General features: G+C 38.8%; 1 protein-coding gene across 1 annotated transcript in view; it reads left to right on the top strand.

Moving 5' to 3' along the window:
• RAPH1 (Ras association (RalGDS/AF-6) and pleckstrin homology domains 1) overlaps nucleotides 1-14,751 on the top strand; it is an 89,364-nt gene that overhangs the window by 48,260 nt on the left and 26,353 nt on the right. The gene's annotated exons all lie outside the window — the stretch shown is intronic.

The raw sequence follows: 14,751 nt of genomic DNA, 5'->3' as shown, positions 1-14,751 counted from the left end.
CTTGTCTTAAAAGTTTTAAAAATTTGAGGACAAGTATAATAGAATATATTTTCTCCACAAACACACTCTGGTAGTATCTAGCAATTCCGTGTGCAAGGCTATCAGCATTCAGGGATGTCGTTTATTGTGAAAATCTATGGTGTGGTAAGTAAACAAGAAATAAAGCAAGGAAAGGACTCGTGTCTATCTGCTTTTTCCTTACTCAGAGGTGTGTTTTAACAAACCTAGAACTTGCTTTAGTACTTTTCTGAGTCTAGTATGTTCTGGTTCAAACTATACAAAGCTATGATATGGTTAATAGCTCTCAAACCCATATATCAAATTATCCTTAAAATCAGATTCAACTTAAAGAATATTTTAGGGGCCAGGGTTGTGGCACAATGGTTAAAGCCTCCACTCATGATGCCAGCACCCCACATGGGCACTGGATCTAGTCTCAGCTGCTCCACCTCTGATCCAACTCCTGAAAAAGCAGCAGAGGATGGCCTGAGTGCCACCCGTATGAAGGATCTGGATCAAACTCCTGGCGGCTGCCTGGCCCGGCTCTGGCCCTTGTGGCCATGTGGGGAGTGAACTAACAGATGGGTGATCTCTTCATCTGTTGTTTACACCTGCTCTGCCTAAAATAAATAAGTGAATAAGTCTTCTAAAAAGGAGGATATTTTCAACTTCTTATGCATGGTATTAATAGTTCTGTGAAACTCCTTTACAAAAATACTTGCCTGTCCCCGGCAGGGGTTGTATTCTCCCACAGGTGAAGTATTTTCTACTCATCAGCTGATTCTTCTGGCATTTATCTCCAGATCGTTAAACCCATGCTCATGTAACTGTTTATTTTTTCCCCCACTTGATGACTTCTGACTCTGGTCAATAGACTGTTTCTGTCTTGCAGTGGTTCCCCCACCCTTCTCCCCTGCTGTTGCCTCACCCTCAGTATATTTTGATTGAGTTAGTCTTCAGTGTGAGGGTGGCTGTATGTTTGGAATTTTCTGCTAGACTTGTACTGTATTTCCTTTTGGGGACATCATCTTGTTTTCCTAGGATATTATCATCAGTTTAAAAAAAGATTCATTTTTTTGTGTATTTATCATTATTTCAACTCTATCAACTTTCCTCCAGGTTATTAAATGTATCATTTGGTTAAAATAAAATGGTGTTAATTTTATCTTAAAATTCTTTTCTGTTTAGGTGCTCCATAATATTGTTCTGAGAGGGCTATTGCTACCATCCTTGAAGCTGGTATCCCATATTGGAGTGCCAGTTCAAGTACTGGCTATTCCCCTTCCAAGCCAGCTTTCTGCTGCTGTACCTGGAAGGCAGGGGAAGATGGCCGGGTTCTTAAGCTCTTGCCTTCCATGTGGGAGACCACGATGGAGCTCTGGTTCCTGGTATCAGCCTGGTCTAGACCTTGCTATAGAATCATTTTGGGGAATGAACCAGTAGATGGCTCTCTGTTCCTCTGCCTTTCATACAAATATATGAAATATTGGAGAAGCAAATATGAATATTACTGTTAGGGCTTTTCTCTGATGCTAATGAGCTTCTTCAGGGAAGATCCTTCACATCTGCAGAGAGAACTGGAGCTTGGTTACCAGTAGTGGTCTTAGCAGCCCGTTTGAGAAAGATGGGTCAGTGTGGGACGTGGTCATCAGTGTTTAGTGTTTGGGTTTTCATCCAATCCTAGGTTGGAATTTCTCAAGCGTCGGCACTGTTGACATTGTGAGCTGACTTTCTGTCGTGGAGGAGGTGTCCCACGCATTCAGCTCCTCACCTGGCCTCTGTGCACTCGGTGGTCGCCTCTAGCTGCGACTCCTTCTCCATTAGATGCTCACTGTTCCAGGCAGAAAATGTTGACAGCTTGCTGGAGCCCTTTTTTGTCAAGTTTTCATTTCCTGGCATTCTTTTCATGAAAACATGCTGGATTAAAAATACAGCATATCTGTAAGTAATTTTTTTATTGTAAAATTTACTCCTGATCTGTGAGTTTGTATGAACAAGAAAGACTGTCCATCAGGAACCATTGAATACTAGGAGAAAACAGCTTGATCTCATAGTATACAGTGTAACTCTTGAAATGAATGTGAACTTGTCTGTTGAGGGTCCCTGGGATTTACCGCAAGCTGTTACAATGTAACACTAATTCCTTCCTTACATAAAGTTTGCTTAAAACGAAGGCAGTTCCTGCCTGTGCATAGCCTGCACATGTCTCTCCACATAATTTCTTTCCCTAAAAGGAGCTCTGGTGGTCATGTGGGGTTCCCAGCAATGCCCCTGAAGAGATGCATGGACTTCCTTGGAAATGGCAGCTGTATAGCTAATATGCCCACATGCTGTCTTTGTCTTTCTGTGGAATTTAGTGAGCCTCATGCCAGGCAGCTCTGTTAAGTCCTTTGAGTGACTACCCCTCTGAACAGGAGCACTGTTAAGGGACATGTAAAGGTAGGACTCCTGAATTTGCTGATTTAAAAAAATAAAAATCTTTTCTTTATTGGAAAGGCAGATTTACAGGGAAAAGGAGAGACAGAAAGATCTTCCATTCACTGGTTTACTCCCCAAGTGGCTGCAGTGGCTGGAGCTGAGCCAATCTGAAGCCAAGAGCCAGGAACTTCTTCCAAGTCTTCCATGTGAGTCCAGGGTCCCAAGGCTTTGTTCTATCCTCCACTGCTTTCCCAGACCATAAGCAGGGAGCTGGGTGGGAAGTGGAACAGTCAGGACATGAACTATCACCCATATGGCATCCTAGGCATATCAGATTAAGACTTAGCTACTGAGCCATCACTCTGGGCCCAGCACTCAACTTTTCTTGGGTATGCTAAGTTAGTTAACACTCAAATAATTATATGCTGTCTGGTGTCTGAAATTTTGTCATTATCTTTTCACATATGCCTCATCTTTGTGGTCTCATCGTTAAGCACTGCCAAAATATAATGCCTTATTTCCTGTACTTAAGACACATTTGCTTCCCCTAAGCCCTTTATGTTCCCTATTAAACAGTGGTTTACAACTCAGAGCTATTTTGTACCCCAGGGTTTATGTAGAGGAACAGCATTGTGGTGTGATGGGAGAGTGCAGTTGGCAGCCAGAGGATAGAGGCCGGAAGTGCTCTAGAACACCCTTGAGGACAGCCCACGCAGCCCCAAACACTGCCAAGGTTGAGAACCAACACCCTAAAATCAGGTGGCATCTGTCAGTTACTGTCAGCACACAGGCAGGTGTAGCACGCCGTGTGGCATCTTCTGAAGACAGTTGCTGATAAAGATGAAAATACCAGTGTCATACACTCACAGTTTTAGGAAACATGAGTATCTTTATCCAGCTTTTTGTCCCCTGAGCTCCAGGTATGTGTAATCATTGTCTTCATTTGGATGTCCAACGGACAGCTCAGGTTTTCACTGCCACCAAGCCACCACCGTCTTGATCTAGATTTTTGCAGTAGCCACCAAACTGGTCCTGCCTGGACCCACCCTCCCCTTTACAGTCTGTTATCCACACTAAAGCTATGGCAATCTTGGTGAAAGATCAGCTCTTAGAGTAGTCTTGGAGAACCATACCTGACCTGCTTTCCCATTGCTTCTGACTCCCTCGGTTTTTCTTCCCTCCCTTCCTTGCCTTGCCATGTTTGGCAGCAATGAGAGCCTGCGTCTGAATCTTTTCGTGGATGCCCTGTCCAGTTACCTGCAAGGTACCCGCTTACCACCTTTGCGATTCACTCAAGCTTCATATTCCAAGGAGTCCTTCTTTGCTGTTGAAAAAATTGAACTCCTTTTCTTCCGTCCTCTGTGTGTGTGTGTTTAAATCCCTCTTTTCTGCTCTAATTACCATTTAACATGCTATTTATTATGTTTTTGTTTGTTATCTTATCCAACTTAAATAGAAACTTTATCAAGAAGGGGAGTTTTTTCATTTCTTTGATTCCTGATGTACCTTTAACACATAGAACAATACTTAGCCAACAAGAAGCACTCAGACATTTGAACAAAGAAGTGTACACATGTGTTGAATTCATTGTCTTTATCTTTGAAGTCTGCACTCTGACTTGGACAGCAGTTGCTTTTTTCGGGATGGTGGTTGGCAACATGTGAAAGACTTCAGTAGTGGAACTGTGGTTTTTCCATAGCTGGTTTCTCAGGAGGCAGTGGTTGCACCTGTTTCAGAAAAACACAGAATGGCATAGTTCTGCTAGAGGTTGGTAAGACAAATATGGGAAAATTCAGTTTGAAGTTAATGCTGCTTCCTGTTGCTAATGTGGATATTCAAACTGCCCCTCATTAGAGTAATACCATGGGTTATCCTTCCTTGTACCAAACATAATTTAGGATGACTTGCCATCAGAAGCAGTTTGCCTGTATTTCCTGCCTTTCGTCAGGATACTGTCTGTTCAAGCACCAACATACAATGTCTCATGTAAAAGCCTTCTGTTGTTCCTTTGATTAGGTGTATTATTCTGCAGAAGCCAAGACTAAAGAAATTAAGTTGACCAAATAACTATGAAATCTGTATTTGGATTCCAAAAAGCACATTTGCTTCCCAGTTTTCATTCAAATCTTTAAGTGTAGCTAGTATTAAGTGATCATTTCCCAAACGTTAAATAATTTTGAACATAAAACCATTCTCCATAAAATCCATTCTACAGTATATAAAATTATTTGTAGAATGATTTCAGACAGTAGTGCACTGAAGCCCAGCAGCAATAGTGATCATTTGTGAGGTGTTTTGTTTTATATTTTTAAAGATTTACTAATTTTTATTGTAAAGTCAGATTTAAAGAGAGAAGAAAATACAGAGAGAAAGATCTTCCATACACCAGTTCACTCCCTAAGCAGCTGCAGCTAGAAGCCAAGAGCTTCCTCCAGTACTCCCACATGAGTGCAGTGTCTTAAGACTTTGGGCCATCTTCCACGGCTTTCCCAGGTCACAAGCATGGCACTGGATGGGAAGTGGAGCAGCCGGGTGATGAACCAGAGTCCATTTGGATCCTGGCACATGCAAGGCGAGGACTTTAGCCATTAGGCTACCGCACTATGTTCCATTTGTGGGGTTTTTAAAATTGTTTGTGTAGTTGAAAAAAATTCTAGTAAAGGTTTTTTATTCCTCAACCAAGACGAAATGCATGTTATAGCTGGTTTATATGTCATTATGGTACTTTTATTTGTGTTAACTCATTGACCAAATACTTTATTCAGTAATATAACAGTTTGCAAAGTTAATTAGCAATTACATTATAATTTCATGCAGAATTTACTGGCTAAAATGTGGTTTTGTATTTTTTTGTATTTTTCTATTGGAATTTAAAGTACAGGAATTCCTTTCAATTAAAGATCATTTTTATTTTAAAAATAGTTGAACATAAAATTGTCACTGTAATCACAGACTCAAAAGATTTTTCTGCATCTTAAGACAATTTTAATTGCGTTATGAATATTATGCAGAAAAAAATGATAGCTGAGTTATTACAACTTGAAACATTTGTAGCTTTCTTCATAAGTAAAAGATTTTTAAATGAAGCTTTTAATGGACATACTGTTAAACTTATGGTATGTAACAGGCATATTATAGCTTCAGAGCAATCCCTTCATTTTCTTTACCTGCCAGAACTATTTCAAAGTAAATTTGTGCAAAAAAGTCAAGATATTAAGAGGGTCATACAGCAGTTTTGCTTCTTGTAGCATGTAGTGTGGGAGTAGGCCACGAGTGGCAGCCAAGCCTCTCATTATTCTTGCAAGCAAAACCCTTCTGTGCTGAAGCAACGAAGTGTCTAGGGCTTTCTGAAACTTCAGAGTCTTGCATACCTGAATGTTTGGGAGTATTACTGATTTCCCAGTTATTGTAACTACATTTCTTTTAAAATTCTAATGGCTTCATTTTTCACTGAGGTTTATTCACATGTAACAACTGGGTGCTAGAAATCTTTCTCTATTTCTTAGAAATTGGTTACCTTTCTCAGCAGAAGCCAAAAACATCTTGATTTGGCTGTAGGCCTATTTTGTTTGGGATTTGATCAGGGACTAGGGATGGTTTATAAAGGACCTCTTTTTTACTGATAAGAAATATTATGTTCATCCATTCAAAATTAATTATTTTGGGGGCTGGCACAGTAGCTCAATAGGTTAATCCTCCACCTGCAAGCACCAGTTCATGTCTGGCTGCTTCATTTCTGATGCACCTCTTGCTTGTGGCCTCGGAAAAACTGGAGGTTGGCCCAAAGGTGTGGGACATTCCAACCACTTTGGAGACCTGGAAGAAGCTCCTGGGTTCAGGTTGGCTCAACTCCAGCCATTGTGGCCATTTGGGAAATGAACCAGCAAATGGGAAATCTTTCTCTCTGTTTCTCCTTTTCTCTGTAAATCTGCCTTTCCAGTAAAAATAAATCTTTTTAAAAAGTAATATACTTAAAAATATGAAAGACATTCAAGTAGTTACTGACTACACAAATGTAATAGCTCATAAGGAGCGGAATAAAGGAAAAAGGGGAAAATGGAAAACATCAACTAGTATCTTAATTGCTTATGCTGTGATGGGGTTGGCACTGGGCTTTACATGCTGTCTCATGGCGACTCTGCCACAGTGCCTTGGGGTTTGGGCAGAAAGTTACTAAATGGTTGACTCAGAACTTGAACATCTGGTTTACAGCTTGTTCCATCACATTAAATTGTTGATGTTTAGGGAGAGTCAGGTAGATTGACCAACTGTTTCGAGTTAGATCCCAAAGTAGTAGTGCATAGCTCAGGGAAGAAAGATAAATAAAACCAGCAACGACTTCTGCACTAACATCCCCATCTTGTGGTGGTTTCGTATATTTTTGAATATTTAACAGCTCCAAGCTAGCTCTAAAGTACATAAATTAAGATTTTACTGAACACTGGATGGTAATAAATCTCTACTACTACTTTCTAGTTTTTGTTTAAAAGGTTACTTTTCATAAGGAAGTGTTTTATTTGTAACCACTATTTTGGCACGCAAACATTTATTGATAATGGTTTGGTTCCTATATTCAGATCAATGTTTTTCAATATGTGCCCTCTCCATTCCCAACCCATGGGCTTTGGTGGTAAGTCATACTTCATTTTGGCACATCAACCAGTGTAATGTAAGTGGTGATCGATAACTTAATTACAGAGGTTTGCAAAGAGTTTTTGAAAGATTGAAGGACAGTTTAATAAACAAATGAAAGTATTTAGAACTGAGAAAGCCTAGAGCAAAATTTATTTGGAGAATTCACTCTCAAATTCATTTTTTTATATGTCTTTAGGCACCACTTTGTCCATTTATGGTAGTAATAAAGAGTATGTAAAAACCACACTTGGGGCAGATAAAAATTTTTGTTAGGGATGCTTACATATTTCCCGGAAACATGATTTAATTAACATTAAATGAACTTGTATTCCTTAGTCTCTTTATCTTTGCTAATGTGACAATATATATACATATATATTTAAAGGCTTATCATCCTTTTTATTGAAAAGGCAAATTTACAGAGAGAAGGAGAGACCGAGAGAAAAATCCTCCATTCACTGGTTCACTGCCCAAGTGGTCACAGTGGCTAGAGCCAGGAGCCAAGAATCGAGAGTTTCCTCCAGGTCTCCCACGTGGGTGCAGGGTCCCAAGGCTGTGAGTCTTCTGCAGCCTTCCCAGGCCACACACGGGGCTGGATGGAAGTGGAGCAGCTGGACATGAATGCCCATATAAGATCCTGGCACTCCTAGGGAGAGGATTAACCAGCTGAGTCGTTTGCACCAGGCCCAACTACAGATATTTTCAATCGTTTATGTGTGTGCTTTTTTATGTTGCTTTCTTTTGCTTTTTGTACATACATCCATTTTGGTTATAATATTAAGTTTTTAAAACTTTATAGCATTCTTTTATACTGTTTCACGTGGTACCCAGCCAGTTGTCTATTGTTGAATGCTTTGGATTTTGGTGTTTTGAAAATTTGACCAAAAAGCTTTTGGAAACATTAAGGGTCTGTAGAAGATTGAACCTGGAGGAAATTTATAGTTTTTAGACTCTTTATTTTGAAATAATATCAAAGTTATAAAAACTTGGAAGAATAGTACAAATAATTCATGACATTAATTAACCATTTTCACAATTTTTAACATTTTGCCACTTTAATTCTTTCTGTATATGCATTTTCCTCCTCAACAGTTGTGCTTATCTGACCCTTTTACTCCTTAATATTTCAGTGTCTACTTGCTGAGAGTGAGGGTATTGGCAACATAAATTTAATAGGCCTCATTTTAATGTGATATTGGACAGTACTCTGGAATGTATTTAATAAGATAGTAGGAAGGAAAAAGTAAGAATAGCCTTGACTGGCCGCTCATGTCCCTTGAAGGCCAAGGAGAAATTCATTTCTGTATTTTAAGAATATCTGAGTGGCTGAGCACTGCAGTGGACAATGACAGATAGAATATGAATGACACAAGTGTCCTCAAGAGGTTATAATTCAGTGAATGGTTGAGATGATTTTAAAGATAAAATTTCAGTATAGTGTAGTGAATACTGTGATAGAAAAGAAGAAAGACTTTCTGGTTAAAAGATCAGTGATGACTTTGAGAAGGAATTACAGAATGCATTTCCACTCAAAAGGATGTAGCCTTTGGAATTAAAGATTGCAGGGATCTAAGTGGTAAATGAGTGGCAGGGAAACTGACGATGTACACTATGGCATGAACTTAGATACCAGCAGAGAGGGGCAAACAGTAATTTAACAGGAGGAATGTATTCAGAAGAAGTCACTGTTTCTCTGTGTTCCCCTACTGCCAGTGGCCTTGCCTAGTTGAGTGGCAGATACGCAGTTAGTAAAGTGAGAATGAGTGGATTATTGGAAGTGCTTAGCTTTGGAAGGGGGGCATGTAGGGCAAGGTGAGAATATGGGGATAGTTATGGGGTATATTTCAATGATATGGTTCAGCATGACAGATGTATGTAATTTTCTTAGTCTAGAGGGGAATATGTAGTTATATGAAGATGAGAAAAGAAAAGCCAGGCCTTGGAGAATCTAGAGCAGACTTTGAGGAATGACTGTTAGTGAAGTGAGAGGAAATATTAAGAGTACTGCCAAACATTGTGGAAGGTTGAGATTCCCTCAGCGTGGACTCGTTTTGGACACAGGGTTTCTGCATTGTTCTCCCATAGAGCTCCACTGTTTGCAAGTAGAGAGAAGTTATCTTGAAATTATCAAGGTTAGGATCATCTAGTTCTTACCTTTCTGATTTTTACATAAATGAAAGAAAATTGCATGCCATTTTTCATTCCTATTTTTATTTCATTTCAGCGATCTTTTTCTCTTCCTGCATGATGAAAACCCCCTTCTCACCTCCTTTACCTATCATTTTCTTCCTTCCTGCATTTTCACAGCATGCTATTTCTCTGAGATGTCCCAGCAAGCAGGCCAAGCGTCATACTGACTTCACAGAAGAACAGGCTGAGCTGACACCTGTAAGTTCTGTAAACCTATCTTGAGACTACTTAATTATCAGGGGAAAAAAAATGTATTCATTAGATTCCAGTGATGAAACTTGGTCCTACAGTCTTGGTATTTTAAATGAAAAGTGAACAGCCCCCACCAAAAAAAGAAAAAGCAGAGACAAGCAACTCTGATGTGGTGCCATAGAATATGAACACACGTGGTAAGATTATGTAGGTGGTGGTATATCTGATACAGAGAATTTTTGTTTTGGAACCTGAAACCATGTGTTTGCTTTCCTTTTTATTCTGAAATTAGTATGATGTTAGCAGATCTGGCCATTCTTCAGAAGGGGATATTAAGTGGAATAATTCCTACACTGATACTTACCTGAAAACTTAATTTCCCTATTCAAGAAATATATTTTCTGGTCCATGGTTAACAGATCCTGATATATCAGAGCTGCTCTGATGTGGAGGCCACTTACCACAATGGCTATTAAGTTAATCTGAATTGAAATGTGCTCTAAAGATAATACACCTTGGATTTCAAAGATTTAGTATAAAAATTAATCTATCTCAATATATTTTGATTGTTAAAATCCTAATGTTTTAGATTTTTTTTGGTTAAGTAAATATAAATATTTCAATGTTCTGCTTTTTAAAATAAGTGTGGCTACTGTTAAATTTTAAGTTAACATCTGTGGCCTATGATATGCTTCCCTTGGGCAGTGCTGCCTCAGAGTCCTCTGTTAACATAAAATAAAGCAAAGCCTGAATCCCTGAATCATGTTTCCTCTCACGGTCCCTCCCTTCCTTCCTATCCATTAAACACACTGAAAATACTAGCAGTAACCCAGTCAGTTGATTTCTTAACTCACTAATAAGTTTATCACAAAGAATGAAAACTACTTGTAAAAGCTCGCTTCTAGTTCCAGCATTCCTGCCAGTCTCACTGAATCGATAATCCTTGCATTGTCATCTGTTTCTTCTGCTCAAGCAGTTCTTAATTCTCTCCAGACCCAAGATTCCTTTATCTAACAAATAATCTATAAGATCATTTTATTCCAAATGAAATTCACAAATAATCTGCCTGCCACTTGTTTTTAATCAAACAAATGAAATATTCTGACAATAAATATTAAGGAAAAATAACTGAAGAGTATAATGAAGTTTGTAAGTATGGAAATACTTGGCTACCTCTATGCAAAGGCAAGCCCTTTTAATAAAAACCCATATACCGTCTTAGAGTCAGCATTGAATTTAAGATATGTGAGAAGATGAACGGTTTTCTTTTTTTACAAGCAGTACAGGAAAAAGCAGAAACAATTGACCCCATAATTGGAAGTCTTTTGTGAGTGACATTCATAGCGTACCTGTGTGCCATTGGAGGAAAAGGGAAATCTTTGGGGATAACATACTAAGACACTTTTCCAAGTAGAGAAAATGGGAAAGTACAGAATTCTTGCAAGTGAGATGAGTATCATTTACAACAGTAGTGACAAAATCATTGCCAGTGTTACAGTCTGGGATGAGGTGCTGATGAAATGATTTCCATACTTGATTTTTCACCCTTGCACTGGTTATCTCCCCAGGTACTCAGTAGCCTGGCTGGGGACTGTAGCCCAACCAAGGGGCTTAATCCCGATTTCCCACATGGGTGGCAGGCAATCAAGCATTGAGATATCACTACTGCACTCCCTCCCCCAGAATGTTACCAGCAGGAAGCCAGGCACTGCAGCTGCATCAAACCCAGGCTCCATTGTGGGACATGTGAGCTTCACTACTATCTCAACCACCAGATCGTTGTTCAGCTTACTTAAAGCCACCGGCCACTTTTACTTAAAGCTAGGTTTCCTTTAGTGACGTAATTTTGCCACATTCTGAAATAGTCTTTGTAAATTCTGAATCAAAGTTATACACTTCAGTTTATTTTACAGGGTCATATACCAAATATTAAAATTACTTAAAATAACTTGTTTTCACAGGTAAATTTGAGTTAGGTTCCAAATAAGATTTCCCATCTTTATGATTTTCTATGTACAAGCACTTAAAAATCAAATGGGATATGAGGATTTGTTGTTCTATAGTGTTTTTTTCTTTTTCTTTTTTATGTCTGCCAGGCAACTGTTTCTCGCTTGCTTACCAATATATACCAGTAACTCTCCCTTTCACGTCATCCTGGCACCCCAAACATCCTCACTGTTTTCTGAAATGCCTCAGTGAGGGCACTGCCCTCCTGTGGAACAGCTGGCTTCAAATGTTCCTTCCTTTCTCTACTCCCATCTTCCTGTCCTACTCAACAGCAGCCTCTACTCATCCGCCAGAATTGGAAGTCCCCACCACCTGCTAGTTTCCCTACCATTGTAGTTTCCAGTTGGTCTGTTTCTGTCTCAAGAACTCTAGATGCTGTGAGGGAAGGGAACACCTGCCACGGTGGCCTTGCCTTGCTGGTGCCCAGCTTCGAGTCCAGGCTCAAAGTAGGAACCCACTAACTAGTTGAATAAATTGAAGAGGGAAAAAAACAAGAAAGTAAAATAGTAAAATGGATTAAAAATAAGCCCCTGACTCTGTTTATAGTGGTAACCAAGATATAGGATACAAGAAGGACCCTTTTTGTGAAGCTGCACTTTGGTTGCCTAAATAGCTTGTGGCAAGGCTGGAATGCTGATGTACCCCTCATGCCTCCTGCATCCTTCTCCAGCAGCCAGTGTCCCTTCCCTCTGCCATTTCTTTCAAAAGATCAGGAAATTGCAAGATTATTATCTGAACAGTATCAGTGGGGGTAAGATAGATAATTGTTGAAAGGGAAGCATTTACTGCTTCTAGTTGCAGATATTTATTAATGCTACCAACTATTGAAAGGAACATGAAGACCTGATTCCCCTGCCTGCCAGTGCAGTGAACAGCTATGTCATTTACCAACCACAGTGTCATTTACCATCATGTTTAGCCATTGTTGGTGGTCTCCTCTTTTAGGTGTGGCATATTTGGGAGACCCCCAAACATAATAATTACCTGTTTTCATTTTAATCTATTTAAATTTTGCATTTGGAAATGGAGGTATTCTGAATCTTTAAACCAATAGTTAAATATTATTGCCTCTCACTAATCAAGTTATACATTTTCTAATAGAAGTCTTGACGTGATAAGAGTTTGAATAAATCATATGAACTTTTAAACTTTTAATTTAGTGTTTGAAATTACATTTTCTAATCATACTTTTGCTTTAATGGCGTGGACACATTTCATTGCCTAAAATTTGAAAGTAATTATCTGGACATAGATAGTCTATTCATATGGAGATTTTTTCCCCAGAAATTATAAGTATTATGAGTAAGATACTTAGCAGTAGATTATAAGAAATTAGTTTTTGAAATATCTGTTTTATGTTTTATGTAGTAATTTTGTGGGAATACGTTTTTCCCTATTACAGGTAAACGGCAAAAACACAAATGGGAGTAGAAGCAATGAAAATCATAGTTGTTCTTTCTGGTTGTGCTTTTTATTCTTTGTTAGGATTTTCTCATTAGCTGCAAACTAAGTTGAGTTTTCAGGCATTTCTGTTTCCCTGAAGTAGATGGAAGAGCCTTGTCTTTAAGAGGCTGTACCATCTAGGTAATCAAGGACTTAGTGATGGTTTCCTGTTTTTGTCTTTAAAAAAGCAAAACAAAACAAAACTTTGTTAATGCATATCTTGATAGATGTCTGTTTTGTTTTTGCAGAGGAGATGAGGGAATTGGGTATACTTGTAGGCGATGAAATCGCTATAGTAAATTCAGCATAGTAATCTGAGCAAAGATTAAATTCATATTTACTTCTGATGTTTCTACTCTTGAAATGGTGTGTTTTATCATTTATGACCACATACCTTTTTAAGAAATTTAAAAACTTTTATATGAAAGTGCTTTCCCATCCACTGTTTTGCTCTTAAAGGACTGTAATAACTCGGGCTGGGGTAGGCAAAACCTGGGAAGTAAAATCGGTTTGTGGCAGGGCAGTCACCCAAAGGGCAATCACCAGTTGTGCCTGGGCAATCACCCAAAGCTTCCATGACATGCGTTAGCAGGAAGGTGCAGAGGGAAGCTGAGCCAGGACTCAGATCTTGGCACTCTGAGCTGGGATGTCACCCCTCCCCGACCCCTTAAGCTTTTCTGAGAGAATGCTGCTGCATATTTGTTTGCATGCTTCTTTCTGAATTTTTGGTTATATAAACAACTTGATATAATTTTATTAAATACTACATTTTCTGTAAGCTATTCTACACATTGCTTTAAGTAATGACTAGTAACTACATAGTGTTTATAAAATGGCAGATCAGTATTATTTAGGGATACGCAAATCTAAACTACAGACATCAAAGCAGCTGTAGTTTGAGGATAAATAAAATGAATGACATAAACTTTTACCCTAAAACTCGTTACTGAAAAGTCAGTAAGAATGAAAATGACAGTGACCATATGTGACTTGTATTTACTATTTTGTTCAGTTGATTTATTGTGTGAGTTCTTTAGTGTGCACCATAGTGCTGTTAGTATTCACATATACTATGTGAATTTGTATGTCAGGCAAAATATTTATGGGTGACTATCACTGAATTGACCAGAAATAACTTGCAGAAGGTTTTTTTTTTTTTTTAAGTGATATAGTCTTACTCTGTTCTCATCAGAAAATGCTAGCTCTGTAACAAGAGAAAAGCTTTAGCACGAGAAAGGATGTGTGATTAATCTTCGGTCTCTGGCATATTTATGCTATGTGCGTGGTGCCTAGGAGCACTACCTACCAGACCAAGCACCTCCGTGGTGTCTGCGAGTCCAGGTAGTACCCAGGATATCTGTGGATAGATGGCAGCTCTCCCTCAACCCTCCTTTTCTTTTCTTTCTAAATTTTCTTCGTGGGCATACTTCATTTAGCTTAAGAAAAATTCACGAGATTAATTGTAGAGTATCATTCTTACTTTGTTTGTTTTATAAGCACATTAAGCCTACACTGACTTCTGTTATTGCCTTTTGTTTTGTTTTGTTTCTCTCTCTCTCCTCACAAGCATTCCTATCTGGACAGGGAAACCTCCCTTCTTCTGAGAAACATTGCAGGAAAGCCTTCTCATTTGCTGACCAAGGTGATCCTCCTTTGCACATGCATGTAACTATTTACTGCCTTATAGGTAGAGTATGATTTCTGTTTTTTGATTGCACTGTCTGGTTATTGCTTTCTTAGCACCTTTGTCCTTAATAGAGGTACTTTTTCTTTTGCCTAGGGTAATCACCTACTGATCTTAATGATTAGCAGACAATATTGAGAATGGAAAATATTTTCAGTAGTGTTCACTAGTTTTTAAACTTT

This window comes from Ochotona princeps, chromosome 5 (assembly GCF_030435755.1).
Source record: "Ochotona princeps isolate mOchPri1 chromosome 5, mOchPri1.hap1, whole genome shotgun sequence".
Classification (NCBI taxonomy): Eukaryota; Metazoa; Chordata; class Mammalia; order Lagomorpha; family Ochotonidae; genus Ochotona; species Ochotona princeps.
Note: the sequence above shows the minus strand (reverse complement) of the source record. Positions and strands in the feature narration are given on the sequence as shown.